Raw genomic sequence first — 24,583 nt, forward strand, 5'->3', positions numbered from 1 at the left:
AAGCAGGAGTGCATCTACATACTAGGCAGTAACCCTCCAGTTTATAAGCATGAAAAGCTGATGTTTGGGTTGTTTTGGTCTTAACTCTAAGCAGGAAGTGGAAAGCTTGGAAGGTGCCTTCAAAGAGTTCAGAAATGATGGCAGCTAAACATGACAGAAATGGCTGGAATCACAACTGATAATGCTTCATCAAACAAAAAAGCATTTCAACAAGGCACAATATGCACCTCACCATTCACAAGGGCCTACATGAACCAGGTGTGTCTACAGCATTACCATGACTAAGCAAGGCAGTGTCTGCTTTCAGCAGGTCCGTACAATTGTGCAGACAGCAATAGAAAAAACAAAAATAGTTACAGCTACCTAAACACAAGCTGATTTATGATGAGCAGACAAGCTGGGACTTGGTGTGAGTTACTGGTTAGTGCAGTTACCTGACCACAGACAAAGTACAATTATTTTTAGAGTGAAAAGGTGGAAAAATGTTTAGAACAGTGGCAAGCTGTCTGCTCAGGTACAGCAAATTACAGAAAAAAATGAAACCTCATGTCAAAAGATTCTGACATTGCAGTTCCTGAGGTTGTAAGAAATTTTTTGAGTCCAAGTAAGCTCCTTCACTGATGAGCTTAGCTGTGTAAAACGCACCACTCCTTCTTCTGCCCTACAATTAATCTGGAAGATTTTTTGTTATTTGACAGCTGAGCAGAGTGATGACAACTTGAAACAGCAGCTTGAAGAAAATATTGAAAAATATCTGAGACAAAAGGTATGACGACAAGCATGTGCAGCAGATTCTTAATGCACCTACATTGCTTTACTCAAGGTTTAAAGACAGTCCGATTTCCTTTAGAGATCAAGTTAAGCAAAAGCTCGCTAACAGTGTTAATTACTGAGAATGTAAATCAAAATTCAGCAAACATCCTTCTTCAAGCATCAAACACCCAAAACATAAAAGCAAAATGTATCTGAAGGGACTGTTAACAAACATACAGTGCAGGGGGAGAACCGCCCAAGTGATCACATTCAATCATCTTCATCTGAAGATACAGATCTCACAACTGGATTCACAGTTTATGAGAAGATGTCTAAACTCAGTATAGAAGAAGATCCACTGGCATGGTGGAAGACAAATGAAAATGGTTTACTTCATCTTACTCAACTGCAAAGAAGTATTTGCAGTGCTGCTTCCTGCTTTGCTTCAGAGCATGTATTTATTACTTCAAGCCTCATTTGAAGCCCAACAAGAGACAAGCAGAATTTTGACATTCTGGTCTTCCTTGCAAAAAATCTAGAACTTACAAAAACAGCCTAGGATATTTACAGAAAAAAGCAGTCTGTACTGTTTGCATGTATGCATTGTCTTTAAGTGTGTTTGTGTGTTAGTTTTATGAGTGAGCACACTAACCTATTTACATTAATGTAAAGTTTTTTTTACTGTTTAAAAAAGGCAACAATGCCCTTTTTCCTTGATTTTTTTTCATTTTTTTATGTATACAATTCAATTAACACTTCATTGTACTACCTCAGTAGCAGTATTTGTTTTTACCAATGTGAAAAAAATGTTGAGCAGATTTAAATGTGTTTAAAGAACTTTACACTTAATGGCTAAAATTTCTATCATTTGTTGTCAACAAAGTAAAGACTTCAATTAGGGTTGGGTGATAAATTGAGTTAATCCGATTAATCTGAGTTTTTGTTTTAAATTGATTTGAAAAATACTTAAATCGAAAAAATCGGATCTAATCTAATGCTTCCTCTGTCACAAGTCCTTCTACACAAGTCTGTACCTGTAATTCTCTTAGTTACCACAACTGGATGTTGGCGTGGTTTCCCAGAGACCTCTGGCTCTGCACATGTACAGCGACCTGCGTCAGACAAACACCAATAAAGAGAAATGGCTGCTACTAATGAGCGCATAAATATGGATGAAGACGACGCAATAATACCAAAACAAGGGCATGTTACTTCAGTCATATGGACATGGTTTGGGTTTGAGAGGATAGACCACTGTGCAGTGCAAGGTTTGTAGAGAAGATGTTAACACAAAAAGTGGCAGCACTACAAATCTGTTCCAGCATCTGAAACAAAGACATCCAGCGGAATGGGAGCAATGCGTTTCAAGCCGAAATTCTGATGTTAGTTGTAATCGCGTTAACAAAACTGATCTTACAAAACTGCCAACTTTATCTACCTCATTTTCCAGTATCACACCATATGACAAGACAAGGCAGAGGTGGAAGGACATTACAGATGCAGTTGCATTAAATATCGGTAAAGACATGGTGCCTGTTTATACAGTAGAAAAGCCTAGGTTTGTTAGAATGCTAAAAGTAATAGACCCCCAAGTACAGAATGCCCTGCCACAAATATTTTGCGAAGCTGGCAGTGCCCCGTTTGACAATTAAACACGGGGGGAAATCACCATGCAGTTGGAAAAAGCATTGCTTTACTCCGCAACAACGGATCTCTGGACGAACAGAACCATGCAGCCTTACATGAGCCTGAATGTTAATTTTATTGATGAGGACTGGGCACTAAATAGCATCTGCCTCCAGACGTCCTACTTCCCCGATGACCACACTGAGGAAATAATAGTTCAAGGGCTGAAAGAAACCCTGGCATCCTGGAAGCTCACAGAACACAAAATGGTTTGCATGACCAACGATGCTGGAACAAATATGATCAAGGCTTTGAAAGTCAATCAGTGGACTCACCTTCAGTACTTTGGACACAGGCTGCACAACTCCATAGGTATGTGGGTTGTATAGCCTACTGGGCCTATTGCCAATCACAATTAACACCTTTCGTTTTTGTTAATGGGCCATCGCAATAGCATACTGCTCACTCGCCAATCAAGAAAAAAATGAGACAGTCAGTAACCCTCACTGCTGTCACCCCAAAAACGCCAGAAAAAACACATAACACAGTCGTGTTTGTCACATATTTTAGTGCTCATTTATTTATTGGTTTCAATAATCCTACACCAGTAATAAAATAAAAGCCTCAAATACCAAAAGAACTGATCACTTTAATCACTATTACAGTTGGATATGGGTGGTCTTAATATTTCGAAAAGATATAAAACGTGTCATGTAATTTTTTTCTCCTGTTTGTTTTATAATTCTTGGAACAACAAAGCAAATGGAATTACAAGCTGCTTCAGTTGAAAACAGTGCATTTTACAGTTAATTTCAAATAAAACACAGAGTTGCCAACTTTGGTCAGCTCTCTGGAGTAAGAAGTCAGCACACAAATTTGCATGTACAGTATGTAACAGTTTTATTACCTTGTAAATAGTCTGTAGTGCAAAATACCCCAACGCTTTTGATGTAGCCAATATTAGGTTTAAAAATGAAATAATACAGATTTGCAGTAAGATTTCTTGCACAAGTGTGACAGTCTGAAAGCCAGAGTGTCATGCCAGATGCGTGAGAGCAGGCAACTCTGAAAACGCATGTTTTTTGTTTCACTTGAGTTGATTTGCATAACAAAATATTACTTTGTACAGTTGTTAAAAATTGCAAACCTTGACAAACATGAAATCACCAATAAACTACCATGTATGCAACATTTTATAAAATTTATAATGCATTTGAAAAATTGTCAACTGTATGATTTCAGGACAGAGGAGCCACTCTGTTAGGAACATTAAGGCTTTTTGGTTGAGGGTGTTAGATTTGCTGCTATTATTAATTAACACTAACTGTACATTAGCGCAAACAAACGGGCTGCATGTTGGGGGAAAAAGCACACTGAAGACCATTCTTATTTGTTATTTATAATTTATGCCATTATTGTCTGCTCATGGTGCTTTATTTTATGTAAATGTATTTCAGTTATTTGTTAAATTGTTTTTCTGCATTTTATGTTTTATTTAATATTTATTATTTAATATTTAATTTTTATAACACCCCTGAAGTATAGCTTTTTTGTTATTGTTGTTTCCATATAGTTTCAAAATAAAAGAAACTATTTTTGAGTTCAGTTTTTTCTTGAGTTCATGTAAAAAAGATTAAAATTGAAAATTGTCCATATCACGGAAAAAAATTGAGATTTTATTTTTTGCCCATATCACCTATTCTTAATTTCAATTCACATGAAATTACTATATATATATATATATACACTTTTCATTGAGTTACATTATACACTCCATTAGGTATCAAATTTAAACACTTTTCCTAATATCATATCGTTACAACTCTAACAAACAGGTATATGGCTAGCGCTAGGAAAAAAATCTGCGGAAGGCAGGAGAGGTTGCAACTACCCAGCAAAACTTTACTTTCACTTTCAATCCCAATAAACATGACATCTTGCTATTACAATCTGCCATTATAAAATTTCACTAATTAAAACTGTATTATCCTATTAATAATTTTAAACCAAAAAAGTAATGATTGTTTTTGACTTCCTCCAAATTACAACACAAAAACAGTGTATTTATACATTTTATTGCAAAATAAACATGATACACATGGAATGTCCACCTCTATTTTAATTAGTAAGATAAATTCACTTAGTAAATAAAAAAGTAAAAAAAGACCAGTAATGCAGTTTACCCCATTACTGAAATATTACGAATGAATAACTCACATAAAAGGAAAAAACATCCAGAGCAATAAATTAATGAAATAGATGGATGAGGGCTTATGATTCACAGACATATTACTTTAGGTGCAAGTTACTGGATAATGCAGTTATCTGACCACAAACTAGGTATATTTTTAGAGAGAAAGCTACATAGGCGAAAGTGTTTTGCAATACTGTAAGTCACTGTAGCGGTTATCTCCTTCTGTCTGCTCACACGCTATGCAACAGAATAAGAACACTTTATGGAACTATGCCTAGCAGACAACTCATTTAATAAGAGGGCACGCTGCAAGCACTGCACATGCCTAGATGGCCTCTTCATATGCAGTAACATGTTTCATCTTTATATGTCATACTGCTTGCACTGTCCTCCCAGGTAAAACTTAACCATTTCCAAACAACAGAGCTAAAACTACCAGTTCTTAACTCTTAATCTGATTTTGCACCCTTTTATTCTCACTCACCACCAGGCAACATGGCCAGAGTTGACACAGTCACAGTTAGAAAGAGCAGTGTGGATTTCTCAGATTTTATTTAACTATCAGAAGATGCTGTCGAAAATCAGAAGTAGTGCACATCAAGTTTTTTGGCTTTTGCATGATGAATTTTTTTTTAAAATATTAAATGAAAAATTCAATATCTTGCCCTACTACATATTGAATTTAAATCTCCAAAAATATTTTGAACAGTCTAACAAAAACCAGGTATGAGCCAAAAATCATGAGTCACTTTTAGCTGCACTGTGAACACAGCCTAAAATAATTTGTAATGGAAAGGGGAGTTATCATATGCTAGATCAATCCTACCACCATGTAATCCATTGGATTCTAAAGGCTACAGAAACAATAATAAATAGCATTATTATATACAAAGTATAAACAGATGACATAATGACTACCATCGATCTGACTAAGAAATAACTTAAAATAATTGAGGGGAAAAAGATAAAAAAAAACCTCAAATTTACCATGAGTAAGAAAGTAATGTCAATCTCAAACTGTTGGTTTACAGGGCAGTAGTAAACCATATCAACATGAGTATTTGAAATTAAATTAAAATAAGGTACGACTGTATGTTTTTGCCAGTATAACGAAATAAATTTTAATTCACCCAATAAAAAAAATGTTTGTTTGTTCTTTTTTTGGATATACTTTATTACTCCTCAAGGGGTTACTGTCTTTCTGCATGACCTCTGTAAGTCAAAGTGCAAGATCTTTGCAGAAATAACCCTTAAAATTTTTTTTTTTTTCAAATAAAATGTAAGAATGCTTTTTGGAATATTGAAGTCATTTTTTTATATTATATATACCAGAATGTTTTAAATCACTAATGAAAATAAAGTGAAGGATTTTAATCAATTCTTTATCAATGTAGCCCACATATGTGAAATCTCTGCTACTTCTGGATGGCTAGCGAACACAATTCACAAAATTTAGTATCTGTTGTTTATGAATATGTCGATGATATCAGACCAGTATTTTTGGTTCAGTCATGTGTATGTTTACAGTCTACTGTAAATATATTTGTAAGAACTTAGTTTTAGAAAACTTTCTACTATGAGAATGGAAGAGAGTAATTAATTGAGTAAACTTAAGAATATTTTTAGTTATGAATGACTCAAAAATTTCTCCTTATACATTTTGACAGTGTTGAACATTGTAATCTCTTGTGAGTATTCAAAGATATTCTAGCATAAAAAAGAAAAAAAACAATGGTTTATATTTTATATGCCATATTTTAAAACTATTGCTTATTCATGATTGTGGCAGCAGTATGGGACTGCAGTGTAAGCATTGTGGCATCACAACTCCAAAAGACTGGGTTTCCAACTTGGACCACATACTACTAGTGTGGCGTTTGCAGATTCTCCACACCTGTGGGATTTCCTCCCTCATCTTAAAAGATGATTATGCTAAGTAAACTAGCAATTTCAAATTGGCTCAGAGCCAGTCTGAATAAGTGTGCCTTGCAATGGATCAACACCAAGTTTAAATACCAAAAAAAGAATATTCCAAGTATTTTTCATTGAGGAAATACTAATTTATTCCAAATAAAAACACAGGTTCACACAAAAGTCAAACTAAATATAAAATACAAATGAATAAGACCTTTACAATCTTATGAATAAAATAATGAAATAAACAAACATCTGTGGTAAAATGGAAACTGCAAAAAGCGTTTTGTTCTCTCTCAGTAGGTTACTGTTTACAAAAAATATCCACAATTAAACATAACTAAATTAAAACAGTATGGACTTTCTAAAACAAGTATTAAAATTAAAATAGTCACTTACTAATTTAAGAAGACTATGTGGCACCAAGAATGGATGTGGCAAGAGAAAGGAACTCGGTGATCAGTTTGTGGAAGGCAACTGAGGCGATGAGGAAGAATTGGAGTGAAATGAACACGGTGAACTGCATTCATCTGTATCCATTTTTTCTACATCCTCCACTACAATAACTGGCTTTTTCACTTAAAGAAATAAAAATAAATATACAGATGAACACAACAGACTACTTTGAATGTAAATACCACCTACAATGATCTTCTTAACTATCATGTTCAGCATTTGCTTTCTGCAGAATCAGTCCAGCATCAATATATGGTAAGAGAAGTTTAGTTTAGGGTCAACAAAAAGTTTGGATATGCAGAAAGAGCAAGGATTCTTTATATTTGCATAAGTAATTATGTAGATATCAAACAATCTAAACTCAAATGAATTACAATAAAAAAAAAATTTGATTATAAAATAAGGAATTTTAGAACACAGTGTAAGAAATATACATCAAGTAAACTGTACTTTATGGAAGAAGTGGGTGCATCAAAACAAATTTTCAAATTAGTAAAACTGCATATACACACAAAAGATTGCAAAAGAACTGGAAAAGGGAAACTGGATAGATTTACTTATTTTTATTTTGTTTATATTATTTTTTTCACATCAGGAATGCTTTTGTACATCACAAAGAGAAATACTGGTGGTTCAACATATGTAAATGTAGGAAAACAAACAATATTTAAAAGATATTAAACAAATGTTAATATTTCAAAGACCTACTTTCATGTGAGTTGTTTTTGTGTGTTTACTACTACAAGAATTTAAATATATCTAGATATTATTTATACAGTTTGCAACCAGAAACAAAAATCGAGCATACAAAATGAAATACACTAACCCAATCACTTTAGCTACTAATTATTTAAGCTCCTGTTTTTGGTTTAGTAACAATAAACATTTGGCACAGTATAATGGAGGCCTGATACAAAACCATTTCTTAGGAAGTTGTGTAAGTTCAGGCCATCAATTCATCTACTATAGGTTTGAACAACAGAAGGGTGTCTTTAAAGGCTGCAAGGTATTCATTTGACTTGCAGCCCAAGGCAACTGAATAAGTATATTTGAAATAAACTATGTCAAAAGAAAGTAAATAACATTTAAAGGTTTATAATACAAATCAAAACAGGTGTTCTACTGTAATATTCAAATTCTGAAAGTGCGAGCCTGGAAATGTCCGACTAAAACATTTCCCTGGATTAAAACAAATGAATTGCTTATTAATGAAAAATAAAACCAAAAAACTCTGTCATCTTACAGCAACCAAAGTCTATTTACTTTTTAAGATTTTTTTATTTTAACTTTTTTAAGATTTATAGGACCTAATACTAACAGAGTCCGTTCAAAATTTCAGTGTCGTTTTATGAACACATTTTGAAAGGATGCCAAAACACGACTATCTTGTGGCATGCTATATAAATGTATTTATTTCAAAAGAGGGAAGGTGTAACGTACAATTAATCGTGTATGTCAAATTCCAAAAGGTCTCCCGTAACTAAATAAACTGATATGATAACTTGGCCCCACGCTAAGCATCACAAAGCACTAAGCAGTGTGTTAGTTACATCATCGCAAGTCCTCCCTAGGACATTAAGGAAACTATACCAGAACTCATATCATACACTATAAACAATAAAGTAGTTAAAACAACACATAAAATGATATAGTTTAGCGTATTTCACCTTAAATAATCTAATCTTGCGGCCTATTTTCATATCACGTATCCGTGCCTTGCTTAAACACAAGAGCACTCCTACTCTTCAAAAAGTAAACAAGGCAGTAAGTGCACCATGACTGCGTAATCGGTGTCCCTAAATTTAAATTAAATCAAAAGGGTTTATTCTTAGAATTCACACACATCGTCAGAAATAAGCCGGCTTCACGAAAACGAAAGGTCTAAAATGAGTTGAAACAGATTAGATCGGTCGGCATTAGACAATATATTCTTGTTTATTTCAATCAAAAGTGACATTTAAAAATATTCAATCAAACACGCGTCAAGTGCAACGCTTTTACCGGCCTGGGAGCAGTTAAAAGAATCTCGAAACGGAGGTCCCGGGGCTGCACCAAACCACTGTGACACTGAGAGGAAGGGGAAATCAGTTGGCTCGGCCTAAGGTCCTCTCACCGGCCCCAAACGTGGAGCCAGTTCGATATCCAAGACGAATGTCCACCAAGTTCGAGAAAGTAAATACTTTATGGCATTATATTATTTTAAAACGCCACTTTATTTAAACACTAAGTGGCCTGGGTCGGGATATTATTAACCCTGTATGTTAAGCTGCTTTTTGGTCCACCTTCTCAAGTATCAAAATAAAAGGAAAGGAAAACAAAATGAAAAAAAATACGAACCTTTCCTCCACTCTTCCTCTTGGGGTACACCCCCAAACATCTGTTCTTTTCTGTTTCCCTAACCTTTTATTCAACTAAATTACTGTGTCAAAACAACTCCAAATCCCTTCCCCTGTTTCTCTAGCTCCCTTTGTGCTACGAGTATCTAGATTTTCTCTTCAAAACACCCTCTGTACCCATAACGGCAAGAGAGACGCTGGTTTCCTTGCACGCCGTAGTGCGCATGCGCGGTGGTCAGGGCTTCAGGAAAAACTTCCTGCTTTTTTGTTGCTACTTGGGTTCATCCTGTTGCCTGATCGAAGTGAAAGAAAGTCCAGTCTTGATACGCTGAAAAAGAAACGCGGAGCATAAAATTTAAGAAAATTACAACAAGAATAATGTCAAGTTATATAATCAGCAATGATAGCCGTTTCAAAGCTTGTTCGGATTTTGAAATGCTTCAAGCCCACCATAAGACAACGCGATAATTCATTTTATTGTGAAAAATTAGTAATACTGATCGCTCCTGTTTAAACTAATACCCATCTCTCAAGTAACAGTAAAAAAAAATGTATAGGTAATACATACGTAGATCCGTGTTTGGCATTTTACTATTTTTTATAAATTACAAGTACAGGTGCAGAAAAAAGGTGTAATGAGGGAATTCCACATGAACACATCCATTCAGTTTTACTTGTGCTAAACTCTCAGAATTTATTGTTGCCACGTAACATCAAATCTTTCCAGACCCCCTGCCGAAAAACAACAGTTCATGCAAGGATTTTTTTTTAAATCAAGTCGCTTTATTGTCATATCATCCATGCACAGTATTTCAGTATATTGTATCCACCTGGATGATGAGACAACAGCCATTTCTGTATGCAAAAGTATGCTCACCAAACATTACCACCACAGTTAGCCAGAGGAACTGGGGTTGATTAGAGGGCAGAATGACCCCTTACTCTTTTTTGAAAGATACCCAAGGAACTTTTATGACCACAGAGGGTTAGGACCATAGCTTTTTGTCTCATCCAAAGTTTGCATCTATTTTTACAGCACTGTGTACTTGCCATTGCACTAAGGCTTGGGATCCACAAACAGATCACAGGGTAAGCACCCCCTACTGGCCTCACCAACACCTGTTCTAGCAGCAAGCAAAGTTTTTTTCCTAGATGGTCTCCTGGGCATAAACATGCTTAGTTTCAGTTGGATTACCTGATTGTGCAGATAGTACAGTTACTGTCATTCAACCACCAGATTCTCCTTGCCATCCTCTTTGACCTTGCCATCACTTGGACTGCCTTTTAGTGATTTGGGTCCTACATCTTGAGTAGATCCTACAGTGTGTCCTAGCATAGAGATATTTCTGGGGTTTGCCAGGCAAGCATTGTGGTGCCCCAGTGATCCGTGCTGAGCCCACTCCAGTTCTCCATATACACCTCCTCACTAGTACCTATTATAGAGTCCCTAGGTTTCTCTTATTGGTACTATGCTGATGATACACATCTGTACCTGTCATTTCCTCCAGAGGACCACACAGTATCAACTAGAATCTCTACATGTCTCAAACTCTCCAAGTCAACCTGATAAAGACAGACTTCATTATCTCAGCTGATGTGTTTGTTCAGCACCCCATCTCTGCTCAGCTTGGTTCATTATCACTAACACGCAACCTTCGGGTGGTGATCAATGACCAGCTGCTCTTCAGTGACCATGTTGCTACAGTCTCTTGGTCTTGCATGTTCACTCTGCACAAGATCAGACATATGTAACTGAGCATACAACACAACTCCTGGTTGGGTTTATCATGTTTAGACTACTACTACTGTAACTCTTTGCTGCCAGGAGTACTTGCATCTCTCACCAAGCCACTGCAGATGATTCAAAATGCAGTGGTGGGCACCTGTTACTCCCCTTTTCAGATCACTACAGTGACTTCCTGCAGTGGCATGTATTAAGTTATACCTACAATGTAGTCAACAGGTCAGTACCTATGTATGGATATGCTTATGAGGTCCTATGCTCCTTATTGAACATTCAGGTCTACTGATGAATGACATTTAGTGAGGCCTCATCTGCATGGTATCAAATCTCAGTCCAGAGCCATTTCATCTGTAGCTCCTAGGTGATGGCAGACGTTATCTACATCCATTTGAAATTCTGACTCCATTAATGTGAACAACTCTGTTGTTCTGTGAATTTCTGTCTAACCAATTGCCATTTTGTATAATCTAGGTATAGTAACACGCTTATATTTTGTGCTGAACTCTTCCCTTGTGATGATCAACTTTGTAACCTTGGCCTTTAACAATTGTTCTCAGACAGTCCCCCCAAACTGATGTTTACTTGATTATGTTGACTTCTTTTGTAAGTTGCTTTGGATAAAAGCATCTGCTTATCAACTAAATGTAAATGTCAATGGTTCACCAGGGCCATGTTACAACATGAACATAAACACTGGACACATGCAAGACAAGTAAAGAATTATACTATGCTATATTACAGTGTAATAGATTAGGAAACTCTCAGACCTCTGGTCCTCGAAGAAAGGTGGTTCGTGCACTTCTTATGCAACACAGCACCTCAGGTTGTTCGACCAAGGGTTTTGCCACATTTTACATGCCCTAACAGTTTGGATGACTGTCCATGTCCATATCCAAATGACATGCATATTACACTAACTGTCTGCTCTTTCTTTTTCCCACATGAGACAAAGTGGAATTTTATGCAATGGTGATTTGTCTCTTACCTCTGTGGCCCTGAACTGTATTAGGTAGGGTTATAATGGGAGGAGTAAAATGTAGCTTTCCAGTGATGAATGTTTTAATATTTAACAAAGTTAAATGTTCTTTGTATCTCGCTATCCTATATGTACAATATATATATATGAGCATTTCTCAGCAGCTAAACCCTTGTCACCAACAGCAGAATTATACAGAAACTTATTTATGCCTGGTGTGGTTGGTATCATTGTGCACGCATGTGCTCCTGATGTCCTGTGACAGCTAGTGAGGGATAGATTAAGGATGTGCATGACATGCAATCGAGTGACAAGAACACAAGTCAAAGGTATATTCTTGTGCTGAGGGGTAAATTTAACCTGCCCAGTTTAGGATCATACATAGCCTATGATTGTCTCAGCAGAACTGGGTGTAAGGTATAAGCAAATTTGGATGATGGTATGCTGGTCTTTTGTAGGTCTATTACACAGCCAAACAGAAAATAGTGCACTGAATGCAATCCACTAACAGAAACTTATACATCAAGAGGAACAGGCTCTGGCTCTACACAACTCTTAAAAGGACCTTTTATGCCACCTTAAATAGACTAAAATGATTTTTAATATGTCAAGCTAGTAAAATCCTGGGATGCTGATGAGCAAAGCTAGAATGTGTGGGTGAAAAAAGATTGTAAAGTAAACAGAAAGCAGGGTGACTTTATGACATTGCTGATGTGATGTGGCTTTCAACTTTTGTTTTACTAAATGGTTATTTACACTTTATCACCAGGGAAGTGTTGATGTGAACTTTAAGCACTTTGTTGAGACACCTGGGCATAAAAAACTGGAACTTTTCTGGTCAAACTAAAATACCAGAACAGTATAAAAGAATATACAATAACACTCAATGAACTGTCAGGTATTAAAATATTGCATTATAGGCATTTTTTGAAACATGCCAATGATAAATGGATAATGTTTATCCATTTTTATATAATTTTAATGTAACAGAAAAAATATATTAGAGAATTTGTTGGGCTCACAGAAAACTTGCCCTCAGGCTGGATCAGGCCTACAGATCACTGATTTATGACTCTGGCTGCAGATGCAGGTAGTACAGTATAATTGAAAATAGCATTTTGCAGATCCTCATATCTTCACTGAATGATATTTTAGAAATTTTAGGTAAATAATATAGGATGAGTTTTGATACACAGAATGGACTTTTCTTATTATTTTATAAATTTCCTAAAACACTGATATAAACATAGGGGCACCAGAAGTTTATCATAAAAAAGGAACGTTAATAAAAATATATTTTATGCAAATTAAAGGGAATATGCATGCTGGCAGAAGCAAGAAATGAAAGAAACAACATAGTATAAACAACAAGCATGGATTTTCTTGTGCCATACTGGATAACTGATGCCTAAATACATTACTGACAGAAGGTGCAACTTACTTTATCAACTCTCCTATTTCATCATACACATAACCTTGGATATAGTGCCACTCCACACACACACACACACACACACACACACACACACACACACGTACCATCACAGTCCCTCATACCAGGTCAAGTCGGAGACACCAATTAACTAGGCATACACATAAGAATAGCTTTGTTTCTTTAATCTGTCATCATGCTCATTAGTGTCAATGGAGATGAACCAAGAATTGTTATAATTAAAGAACACAGCTATGCATTGTTTTATGTAACAATTTCTTGCTGAAAACAGAAAATGTAATGTTCTTTGAGTCAGTTTGGTAACTAGGCGTTATTGCCAATTGAAACCAGCTATAAAGTATAATAAAAAAATAAATAATACCATGATGCTTGGTAATATATTGTCAGAATTATATTAAAATATAGTGAGTGCACATCTTTGCTGTCTATAGATAGACTTTTCTTTAAATTTCAGTACTTCTGCTATGCTATTATTTAAAAATGGAACATTATTTATAAAGCAGAAAAATAATTAAATTTATATAATATATATCACCAGAGTGATAGCAATAATGTAAAGTGAAAGCAAAATGAAGCATAGGAACTGTTATTTAAAACCTGGTCACAGATAACGTGAACTTAGTTCAGTTCCCAGTCCCAGTCATTCAAACACTTGGAAGTGATCAGATCCATAATTGGTACATTTGGTAGAATGATACTATGGCACTTTGTACTTCAACTAAGACAATCCCTTTTCACTATTTTTAAAGTATGTAGAGCAGCACATCTGCTTTAAGGCTTGACTGAAGAAATGAAGGCAAATTTTTTTTTCTGTGCACCTAAATGGACGCGTGCAACTCTGACGTACAGTGCATGAGTGTCAGCCCTTGAACAGGGAGTGGCACTGTGACAAAAATTCATGGTGTAAATTTGAAAAGTTTGCAAAATAATTTTTAAAAAGCCTGTCTGGGTTTTCAGATTTCTTGATACTGGTCAAAGCATTGCCCCTTTTCTTTAGTTCAGTCATTTTCATTTAATTTATTTTATTTGTATCTCCACTTTTTCTTTGTATTTTCACTTTGTTTTAAGCTTTCATTTTTTGTATGCATTGTGTTAGCATTTTGTCCATTGCTACCAAGATAGGATTAGGCCCACAACTGTAAAGTGAATTAAAATATTTAATAATGGATAAATATTTGTAAAATATTCAGATTAGCCTATACTGTATATTCTTTCAGAAAATAATCTAAAAGGAGAATTCTCCTCACTAGTACCAACTGATGTCACTTTTTAAATTATTTTGAATTTGTATAACATTACAGATCATTATCCTCTGGGGTGTTGAGAGTTGCTGTTAAGCCATCTACAACTCTACTGCCCTCCACTTCATCAACCGCCCGTTTACACCAAAGGCATGTGACCTATTTCCTCATTTCCTCCAAGCCACCTAAAGCCCTCAGTAGGCTCCTTGGTTGATTGTCACAATTCTGTTCAGTGAGGAGTTTGAAAAAAGTGTCTTAGAAATAAACTTTGTATGAAGACTGTTTTTGAGGAAACTGTTTCATATTTTTTAACAGAGATGCAATCATTACATACTTACACACATACAGCTTTTATTGTCACAGATTATTTTTTCAGATATAGGGTATGATATTTTATAACTTACTTAACCACTAGGTATCATTAGTGGAGTCTCTACACTCAGTGACCTCCACATCTTGTGATTGGGACTGGTTTATTTGTATGAAATGAAAACTTAAAGGGGCTGTAATTTGTTTCTTTTGTTAAAAGAATAGAACACAAAGGGTAAAACACTTCACATAAAAAATACAATCGATACATTAATACAATATATTACAAAAAAATCCAACTCAATCACTCAACACTCAAACTCCTTTCCCCTTTCAGAGTCAAAGAGTGATATGACAAATATGAAAAAAGAGTCTGTTATGAAATGGTTTTCTGTGTATTGAAAGAGCAGAAGACATTTGCCAGAGATTCGGTGTGCTTATTCATGAATAGTTTTTTCAGTTTAAGATAATAATAATAATAGTAGTAGTAATTATAATTCATTTTATTTACATGCACCTTTCATGGCACTCAAAGACATTTTACAATAAATAAAAGAAAACAATACGATAAAACAATTAAGATAAAATAACATATAAACATGATGATAAAAGTGCAAAACCATACAGTCAAAGGACAAAATCAGGGGAGTAGCCAAGTTTAAAAAGATAAGTTTTAAATCTGGATTTGAAGTTGGGAAGTGAATCAATGCTGCAGATATCTTGAGTGTGGCAGTTACAAAGATATGGAGCAACATAGCTAAAGGATCTATTACCCATGTAGATAATCAAACATAACGTGTAACAAGGTGGTTTGAGTAAGAAGATCTAAGAGTATGAGCAGATGTATAAATTTGTAACAAATTAAAAAGATATAAAGGTGCCACATTATGAAGAGCTTTGATAAAAGAAAAATCTTTAAATCAATATGATATTTAAGAAGAAGCTAGTGAAGTTCACATAGAACTTGAGTAATATGCTATATGGAGGTGGTTCTGGTAATAACACAAGCATCTGAATACTGAACCATTTGAAGCAAATGCAAAAGTTTCTGAGGAAGGCCAACCAGTATAGAATTACAGTAATCTAGTCAAGATGTTACCAAAGCATGTCCAAGAATAGCAGTACTATTAGGTGTATGAAATGGAGAAAGACAATTTATATTGCGAAGGTAAAAATATGCAGGCTGGGTAATATCACTAATGTGTGCTTTGAAAGATAGAGTACTGTCAAGATTGGCATCCAAGCCATCCCAAGAAGATACCATAAAACCATCAATTGCCAAAGAAAAGCTGTCAAGTCTGGCAAGAGTAGATTTAGTACCAATGAGGAGAACCTCAGTTTTATCATTATTAAGTTTAAGAAAACTGGAGGAGATTCATACTTTTATTTCAGCAAAGCAATCAGAAAGGATAAAGGGAGGAAGGGCACAATTAGAATTGGTAGATAAATACAGCAGGGTGTCATCAGCATAGCAATGAAACTAAATACTGTCGTGGCGGAAAATGCATCATCAGAAGGCTTTTTACCTAAAAATAAAGGCTATTAGGACTCGAGATAGACAGACAGAGTTTTAAGGCTTTATTGCAATAAATCAACCACACGGACTCAACCCAATTTGGCTGAATGAGATTGAGCACTGAACATTACAACAATTGAAGTTTTTATAACAATTTCTTATCATTTTGGCCACGTTCGATTAGCTCATTCTGCACCTGATTTTACTGTCCATTATTCCTCTTGGTGTCTGTTCGGCTTATTTTGATTGGTCTAAGACTGGGTGGATGGCTTCCTCTTACCATCTTTGGGCTTTTCTTATGTCATTTCCAATCTTTTCTGACCTCGCTATAATGAGCTCTTTTAACCAACTTCTCTGACTCCCTCCTACTCCTGTCCGGCCGAACCTTGAGTTTCCATGGGAACCTTTATTATCTCCTTACTTTTCCTATCACTGGCCCCCTTGTGAAATCTGTGATCTTTCTATGCTGTTCCCAGTTTCTCTAACTGGCCAAGGCTTCAATTCTATATATGGGTTTCCTCTCATCGTTTTCTTTCTTAAACCTTCCAAACTTTTTATAATAGTGACCTGAAGCTTAAGCTTTAATTAAAAATATAGTATGTGCTTTCATTTAATCATTGCTTGGCATGCTTGATTTGTCTTAATTTCTACACTAAAGTTAATTGCTAATATATTCTTATAGTATTTTTGCTAATGCCTGAATTTACAAAGATTTTCTCTTCATGCATTATGTCAGCGTGACCCTGCCTACAGCAAAAGCCTTTTGTTGCCTTTCTGCTGATTCATCAGCCCAGCTGCTTTTTGATACAAGCCTTTCAGAGGCATCTTCTCTGTTTTATCACTTCCTAGCCTTGAATCACAGGTGTTCTCAAACTCTTATCCTGTCCAAAACTGGTCTCGGTGTATCAATTTGCTGTTCTTTTGTTACTCTGGAAATTTTACTGTACAGTAAGCCTAAAAAATAATGCAATATAACTGATTTTTTAGTTAACTATTTGCTAGACCTATCTTATTTGCTTAACATTCTAATTTATGCTTAATCTTAATATTTCAGAAGCTTTTAATTACTTTTTATGGCTCTATATGTTAATTTGCTATCCTCTCATGCTGATAAAAATTTTTCCTTCTACAATACCAAAAATTCTAAAAATATTGCAAAGTGGTAGAAGGTAGATAATGAATAGGAGAGGGCCCAAAACAGACCCCAGGGGAATGCCAGTGATGACTGGAGTGAGCTGCAATTTAAAATTCTTAAGTTGAATAAACTGTGTACGACCAGAAAGATATGTAGCAAACCAAGTGTAGGAAATACTACTGCTTCCAAAAGAGGCTAATCTATCTAACAAAATGCTATACGAGACTGTATCAAATTACACACTTAGGTCTAGCAATACCAATATGGTCAACAGCCCAGAGACAGCAGCCATTAGCAAATCATTTGTGATTTTAACCAAAGCTGTCTCTGTACTATGGAAAGGATGACAACCAAACTGAAACTGTACAAATAAATCATTAACAGTTAAGATACACATGTGCCTACGGAGCTACTGTCTTCTCAAGTATTTACAGTATGAGAGAAATGTCAGGTTTGAAATTGGTCTAAAATTACTCAGATTACCAGGATCAGTAATAGGTTTCTTTAAAATGGCAATTATAGCAGCCTTTTAAAGATGAGGGAACAACACCAGAAGAAAGCGATGAATATATAATGTCAGTTATCAATGAGACAATAGAGGGTAGACAAGTTTTTACCAAATGCGTGGGAATTGGATCTAACTAGGAAGTACAAGATTTTGAATTTTTTAATAAAGTCAGAGATTTTTAGAAACAGTAGGAAGTGTTAAAGAGAATTGAGCTAAACCTACCAGAAGCAGAATCAGAAGTATTGTGTAGTATACTTGCTGATGGTGTTAGCTGCTAATGGATATTTCTAATTTAAAATAAAATAAGACAAAATAAACATTACTTTTCTGTTCTTCCAGTTAAGCAAAGTGAGTTGTTCTGCAACCAATGCAGTGTTGGATACCACATTAGATTTTTTTTGCACAATGTTGTCCCATCTAGTGTTACTCCAAATACTGCTGTTTCTGGATTGGGAATGCTTCTAGGTCTAAGGCTATCTGAGAAATATGTAAAAGAATTAATCCAGAATGACCATAGTGAGGATTATGAAAATATATATGGTAATCTAAAAAGGAGAGCAGTTAATGACATTCAAAATGTGGGTCTTGTCCAAGACACATTGTCAACATTTTTAAATTAGATATTTGTAAAGATTTGAGCTGAACATACTGTGCACAAATTAAACTAAAAGAATGCAATTTATGAATGGCTGAATTACATTACTTATCTGAATTTGTAATTGAAAGATTCTTTTCCCATCATCCTTTAAAACACTCTAGATTTATATTCCTTGAAATCAGTTGTTAACATCTAGAAATACTAGCTGTATCTTCATCAAAATTGTCCAGTATTGCCTCAGTTATAGACATTGATGATGAAAGTTAGACAAATAATTTTTTATCAGATTTCTTGCTTGTATATAAAAAATTGAAAAGAAAATTGAAGATTATATTTAAAAGAGCATGGTACATACATGTGGTGCTATAATCCACCTATTTGTTATTTTTTAAGACTATATGTAGATAAAACAATTATTGCCAACATAGTAGAAGACATAAGAAGTTACTAATTTCAATTTGCATTGAGATAACGTTTTTCTTTTTATTTCTCATATACAAAGTATACGGAAAGCATTGTAACCATCCAAAAATTCGATATCGAGATTTTGATGAATCTCAACGTTTTAGGCCTACCTGACTTTCTCATATACAAAGTATAGGGAAAGTATTGGAATCGTCAAAAAAATCCATTTCAAGATTTTGATGAATCTGAATATTTTAGACCTCCCGAGTCCAGAAATACCATTTTTGGAATTATGTCTGTGTGTCTGCCTGTGTGTATTTGTATGTAAACACGATAACTTGAGTACTCTTTCACTTAGGTCAACCAAATTTTGAATACAAGTATTAGATACAAAACGTAGATTTCTATCAACGTTTGGGCTATTTCCTCTAAACAGAACTGGTACTTCACCTTTTTTTTAATAAAGGGAAATGTGTGTTTTCTGCCCCCACTCAATTTAGTGAGGTGTGGGAAAATTAAATTTATGTGTGTAACTGCATATGTGATGATGGGTATACCTATCTGATTCCACACTCTAATTTTAAGTAGTCAAAGTTCATAAGGTTTAAACAAACTATGGACTATGGACAAACTGGAGTAAAGTCATTAAATCTACATGCATATATTGGGACCAAACCCAAATTTTCATAATACTGTGAACAGACATTCCCATTCAACGCTGTCAATAGCTTTTTTCTGTGTCCAAAGATATAGACACTCCTGAACACACAGATACTGCAGAGAATGTGTTATAGTTAATAATCATCAAACACTTAATGCAAGATGTCTGTCTTGATAAATCTGGTTTGATTAGCTATTATGGAAGGAAGGTCCCGTGAGTTTATAGCATCTTTCATTTCCAAGAGGCTCAAATGTTTGTCCATCTTCTCTGTGCAAGGTGTATCAAGCTGTGCCATTTAAAATAAAAAAGTCAGATAATATTTGCACATGTGATGGGAGGCCTGATTGACTGGGCATATAGGATAGCGTAGCACAAAACAGAGCAGGGACCACAAAGGTTCTGGTAATAAGAGAGAAGTTTATACTGGAAGAGATAACATATGTCACTAAAACGGTGTAGAAGGGGATGGGGACATTCCATGTATGTGTAAAAGATGCCCCAGAAGAGCTAAAGGTGGGGCACCTGGGAACCAGAGACTGAGATGTCAACTGAACACAAAAATGCAGGCAACCTAGTAGCTCCCAAGACATTATAGCTCACTTCATTTAAATCAGAGTGTGGCTTTGGAAGGGTGGGAGTGTTGACACAAAGTTGTTTTAAGGGACGGGATTGCTGTCTTGGAGAAATGGCCCACTTTATGGAACTGATGGCTTAGGAGTGCAAATAACTGTAAGCTGGTGTCTCTTAAAAAAAACAAAAAAACAATTGGCTTCCCCTAACCCCAAAAATAATTACAGGACTTACCTGGAATTGACTGACAGATAAAATTTAAAACTTCCACAAATATATAGTACTTAGAGCTAGAAGGAGAGTCAATGGCAAAGGCTCACCTGGTCAGTGGAACAGAAGCCAGGTCACTCTCTAAAAGAGAGAAAGAAAAAGAGAAACACAGGTGCTGAGATGTAAAATCAGGAGTATTGCATGGCATTTAGAGGTAGGGAAGTGAGTAGCAACTCTAACCAGACACACAGTGATTTGAGACCTATATATTCAACCTTTAAAATCTGCAGGGTTTGTTATTTAATTCTGTGTATTTGTTACCTTGTTTTCTCCCCATTCCTTGAGTTTAGTTATTTAAATAAATAATCTAATTTTGCATATTGTGGCCTTAAGGGGTCATTCTGGGTTTTAGGGCTGCTACACGAGCACCTGCAAATGCTCATACTGTGTTATAAAGCATGTATGCCAAACAGAAAATATATCAGGCATCTTAAATGTATATTAAATCTGCACTAGAATGAATTTCATATTTTATCTTCTGGTCTAGAATTCTGTTATTAAAGTTGAGGTTAGACATAATCAGCACATTCCCTGCCCTTCCTCTCTCTCTGAAAAGATACCCCAGTTGGCAGACTGTGTCTGGAAAATGTTTAATAAGACTGATTAGCATCTCTCTATATTTAGCTGAAACACCTGCAGTCCCACCTGTGTTACAGCAGGTGAATGCTTTCATAGAATTTTTTTTAAAAGTACAAAAGCTACCCATTTTTGATAGCTGTTGCATAATATGCAAAAACATACCTTCTCAAACATCAAAATGTATTTATATTAATGTGGTTTAAGTTATGGGTGGCATGGTGGCACAGTGTAAGTATTGCTGCCTCGCAGTTAGGAGACCTGGGTTCGCTTCCCGGGTCCTCCCTGCATGGAGTTTGCATGTTGTCTGCGTGGGTTTCCTCCCACAATCCAAAGACGTTTAGGTGGATTGGCGATTCTAAATTGGCCCTAGTGTGTGGGTGTGTTTGTGTGTGTCCTGCGGTGGGTTGGCACCCTGCCCAGGATTGGTTCCTGCCTTGTGCCCTGGGATTGGCTCCAGCAGAACCCTGTGAGCCTGTGTTTGGATTCAGCGGGTTGGAAAATGGATGGATGGATGGATGGGTTTAGGTTACTAGTATTAAAAGAAAAAGTTTACTCAAGGTTGGATCTGGTTTATTGGATCTAATTTACTAAATGCCGCTTACAGACATGCACAGATCTTTAGAATCTTCATACTCCATATTTTCTCACATGAGCAGGCACGTAAATCTAAAAAAAGAAATTAGAGGCCCCAAAGGAACCCTCACCTGGTAAATGTGTAAGACATACACTGCAATGGTAAAATCTCATTAGCGCTATGTTGTTATGTAGTCCCTGTCGGCATCCAGGCAGTTTAGGGATGCTATAGAGGCACGCAAGCTGTATCCCCAGCTGTATCTGAAGAGCTGTGTAGTGTAAACTGGTGTAGGTGATGCTCTGAGTTTATATTGCACTGCACAGTGCTCACTGGGACTACATGTGGGATATGGAGGCTGTTAAAAAGTTGTTGGGACACAGTTTTGTAACAGTTATAGCATTGTTAGAAATACTGCAGTGAGTTGTTGTTTGATTTTATTTTTTTTAAATGTAAATATCAAGAAAGGGGTTTTATTGATTCAATTGGCAGAAATGATTTCTTGGTTAAAAATAAATATCTTTCTGATTTTTTTACAGTATGTATTCTGTAATGTTATAGTATTTAATAATTATAAAATTAGTTATTCATAGTTTGCCAGTCATACTCATATAAAGTCACATATGTTTGTTTCAGGGACAGCTGAAGGGCTCTGATGGTTGTAATTCTCCTCCCGACAAGGGGTTGGCACTGTTGCTTAATGCCTTTTCTTCTCCTCTCTCTCTACAGGACAGAAGACTGACACCTGTTCCATCTCTAACATCACTTTCATCATATGCCCTCCTGGACCCACCTCTTCCTGCCTGGATCTCATATAAACCCATCACACACCCAATCATAACAATCTATTCTTGGACTCTGATCTGGTAAGACATTTAATTGCTGTTTAAACAATTTTCTTGTTTTTTGCAATTATATGGGCATCACAAAAGTTCCCCAACACTTTATGCTTTGTCTTTGTATTTTTTACTATATATAGAGTATATATTGTGACCAGTAGGGGTGTTGCAGCCTCACAAACCTCACAGAACATCACACAAACACAAGTCCTGGGTTCAAATAAATGATTTATCATCAACAATACCTTCACAATGCCTCTCCATTACACACAGTCCCTCATTTATTTCTGTATTTCCTCTCCTTCCCACCTCCAGGCCGGTTATGTCCTCCTTCCTCCCAACTCCAACCCGGGAGCACGTGTGGTGTCAGGGCATAGCCCGATGGAAGTACTTCCAGGTCAATTGGAAGTCCCAAAAATTCCATGGAGTACAGCTCCTAGAAGCATTCACTGGTGGAACCCAGGGACCCCAACAGGGATGCTCTACAGCACTCCAACTCCCAGCATGCCCTTTGGGTGTCCCACGAGGGATATACTTCTGTCAAAGGTTCCACTGTGTTGAGGATGTTCCTGCTGTCTGTCCGGAACAAATGAGACATTACTAGTATAGCTGTACATCTTCTGCCATAACTGTTGATATCAATGCCACTGGCTACCCTTCACATTTGTCCAGGTCTTCTTTGCACTGTGTTTCTTTATGATATACCACAAAGAAACCACTCACCTATGTAGCAAAATCAGGTCTGAAAAACAAAAGGTATGCCTTTATCAGTACAAAGTAAGACTGGCTCCCAATATTTAGCCTACACAGACGGAAAGGATGAACTCCTGGTTCAACCATAATAACTGGCAGAACAGTCCTGTCAACTATTATAAGAATAAGGAGTTTTATAGTATATCATTATTTAAATCATTTCTTGTAATGCTACATACTCTGAACATATCTTGAGGAAATAATAAATTCAAGAGATACCAAGAACTTTATTCTGCTTAAGAACAGCAATTAAAATGAGGTAAAATGCCACCAAGTATAAAACAGATAAGATACATCACGGCACTAATTGAGCTGAGTACTGAGATTTCATATAGAATGAACACATCATTCTTTATTTTTGACTCCCACTATCCTAAATTAATTCTTAAATACTCCTGTTTAAAACTCCACAATCCCAGAATTAACTGGAAATAGATGATGGTAAAGGAATGGAGCACTTATTGCTACTGTGATTGTATTGTAGGATTAACCAAACCAAGTTCATCCAGTTGTCTTCTAATGACAACAGTTTAAAATCAGAGATTTGTAAGGAATATTTATATGAATGGTTTTAGTAAACAGAAGTCCTTAATGCTGGCTACAACCTCACAGTCCTTATGATTGCCATTTAGATTTTTTACCAGAAACCCCACTGCCCAAGGGGAGAGTAACCGACATGATGGTAAATGGAGTGTTCAGAGGACAAATATTTATTCTTTTGACCACAACTGATTGCCCTAATTTTCACCTAATTGTTTTAGAGTAAAACCAGAAGAATAGTCAGAGGACAAGCTGGAGTCACATTACAACATAATCATGGGAAAATCAGTTGTCTGAGTTCAAAACATAGTTAACATCAGAAAACAAAGAAAGACATCCCAATCCTTTCTACTTGTAATATCTTATAATATCGGCAAATACAATGTCAGCATATAAAACCTTGCATTTGACTTTTTTTAGATAAAGAAAAACACAATCTCAAAACGGAAACCAAATAAAAAAACTAAGGACTTTGATCTATGCCTTTAAATAGATTCTAAGTTTTTTGTTTCATTTTGGCTTTGACATTCTTGTATCTCTGAATAATGATTTTGATGCTTGGTTACTTGGCAATTCTGAAGATATTTTTAACATTTCTAATTCCCCCAAGATAATGTGGGATTAAGACATAAATAA

The 24,583-nt window shown here is 35.7% G+C and overlaps 1 protein-coding gene across 2 annotated transcripts in view; it reads right to left on the minus strand.

The window, feature by feature from the left end:
• Positions 1–9,504, minus strand: part of spopla (speckle type BTB/POZ protein like a) — a 110,802-nt gene extending 101,298 nt beyond the window's left edge. For both annotated transcript variants that reach the window (XM_039757375.1, XM_039757374.1), the window contains exons 1-2: positions 9,281–9,504; positions 6,887–7,065 (exon numbers count right to left, since the gene is read on the minus strand). The gene's annotated coding sequence lies outside the window, so the exon portion shown is untranslated. The remainder of the gene's footprint in view (positions 1–6,886; positions 7,066–9,280) is intronic.
• Between the last annotated feature and the right edge of the window lie 15,079 nt (positions 9,505–24,583).

This window comes from Polypterus senegalus, chromosome 6 (genome assembly GCF_016835505.1).
Source record: "Polypterus senegalus isolate Bchr_013 chromosome 6, ASM1683550v1, whole genome shotgun sequence".
NCBI classification, from domain to species: Eukaryota; Metazoa; Chordata; class Cladistia; order Polypteriformes; family Polypteridae; genus Polypterus; species Polypterus senegalus.